Here is a 2,236-nt window from a genome sequence, read left to right as displayed (position 1 = left end):
GATCCGAACCCTCGGCGGGAGCGCCGCTGCGCTTCCCAAGCGGCGCACTGTAGCAGTGCGCCACCGGGCCGGCCCCTCTTCTTTTATTTCTGATTCTAGCAATGTGAATCTTCTTTTTTTCTTAAGTAAAATTTGTTAATTTTGTTAATCTGCAAATACTCAGTTTTTGTTTCATTAATTTCCACTCTGATCTTTATTTCCTTTCTTTTGTTTGCTTTAGCTGTAGTTTGCTCTTCTTTTTCCAGTGTCTTAAGGTGGATTTGAGGTCTTTTTTTCAATATGGGCATTTACAGCTTTACGTTTCCCTCTATGCAATTTTTAGCTGTATCCTATAGATTTTGGTATGTTATGTCTTCATTTTTATTCATCTCAAAGTATTTTGTCATTTGTCTCTTGATAATTTCTTACACCCACTGGTATTTAGGAGCGTGTTGCTTTATTTCCACGTATTTGTGAGTTCCCCAAATTTCTCTGTTCTATAGCTTACATATGTATCTGGGGAAATCTGTGGTGGTGGTAGTGACAATGGTGTACTCTCTCTGAGTGACACTGCATTGTGACGAGCTGAGTGCTGAGTGGATGGGAGACAGTAATCACAGGTCTTCTTGGCTTGCCTTTCACAACGTGAAACCTCATCCCATGAGACAGAGCAAGGTCAGTCAGGGCCCCATATTCTCAGCAGTGGCATGCCCAAGGTAGAGCCACTTTCCACAAATGGGGGCTGTGTGGAAGAAGGGAACCCCACTTATATTGGCTGTACTCACCTGAAACTTAGCTTCAGCCACAGATAACTGAGGGCAGAATGAGAAATGCTGACATCCTGTCTCTCTTGGGAAGATAGCCCTCTGACTTGGAGCTTGTGGGAGAGGGAGCCCTGTATTCCTGGCAGCAGTTTGGAGTATAGTTTCTGTCTCAGTGAACTGGAGAGTGGGGGGACAGAAAGGGCATGGGTCTTGGTTCACACACCATAGACTCTTGTAGTTCTTATTGAGTTTTTTTAGAATTTCTTGAACAAATGTTTCTTCACATGCTGTATGCCATAGGGCCATTTCCAGAAACTTTAAATGCTCTTTTGTTTTAAGTAACTTTTACCAGTTTCACTGGCGAGCAGTCCACAGAGCTCCTCACACTCTTATACCAAAAGTGGAACTCTCCAGACTGGGCTTGAGATCTTTTACTAAAGAGAAACTTTTCCCTCATCAATTATTTGGTTACCCTAAGTACAGTTCATACAGGAAAGGCAGATTAAATGTTCAACTCCTTTTAAACGTTGTCTCAAAATACACCAAATTAGAAAGTGAAATCTGCTGCCTACCCATGCATCCTCCTTTCCAAGCAAAATCCAAGTTATGTGACATCATTTGTGTTACTAGACTGAACTATATCTAGTTATATCTTTTTTTTATTCACAATTATACAATGTGATAGATTTCGTGGCCCTTTACAAATTCTTCCCTTTCCCCCTCCCTCTTCCCCTTTTCACCCTGGCAACTTCAGTTTTGTTTTCTTTTCTTAAAAAGTTCAACATATTATTGTGATTGTTGCATCTTTTATTTTATTTTTATTTTATTTATTTTATTTTTTTATTTTTATTTTTTTTAAAAGATGACCGGTAAGGGGATCTTAACCCTTGACTTGGTGTTGTCAGCACCACGCTCAGCCAGTGAGCGAACCGGCCATCCCTATGTGGGATCCAAACCCGGGGCCTTGGTGTTATCAGCACCGCACTCTCCCGAGTGAGCCACGGGCCGGACCTGTTGCATCTTTTAAAAAAATTTTTTCTTATATCTTCCTGGTGAGAGGAATCAAAGAGATGTTATATGGGATGTTTTCCTGCAAATAATTATTTCTCAAGTGTTCATTGCATTGCAGAATGACTTCTGTGGGCTGACTTTAAAAAATTCACAACTTTTTTGGGCCGGCCTGTGGCTCACTTGGGAGAGTGTGGTGCTGATAATACCAAGGCCATGGGTTCGGATCCCATGTAGGGATGGCTGGTTAGCTCACTGGGTGAGCATGGTGCTAACAATACCAAGTCAAGGGTTAAGATCCCCTTACCGGTCATCTTAAAAAAAAAAAAATTCACAACTTTTTACACTTCTCCTTAGCCTACCCATCAGACCTGTCCACCAGGACAAACCCAGTTTCTATTGGTCAGTAGTGGGGGTGAGGATGGGGGGCAGGGCTTATCTTTCATTTGCTTATTTTATCTGAAGACTCTGACAGAGAAGAGAAG

The sequence above is a fragment of the Galeopterus variegatus genome, unplaced genomic scaffold (assembly GCF_000696425.1).
Source record: "Galeopterus variegatus unplaced genomic scaffold, G_variegatus-3.0.2 Scaffold437, whole genome shotgun sequence".
Lineage (NCBI taxonomy): Eukaryota > Metazoa > Chordata > Mammalia > Dermoptera > Cynocephalidae > Galeopterus > Galeopterus variegatus.
This window is presented reverse-complemented; position numbering follows the sequence as displayed.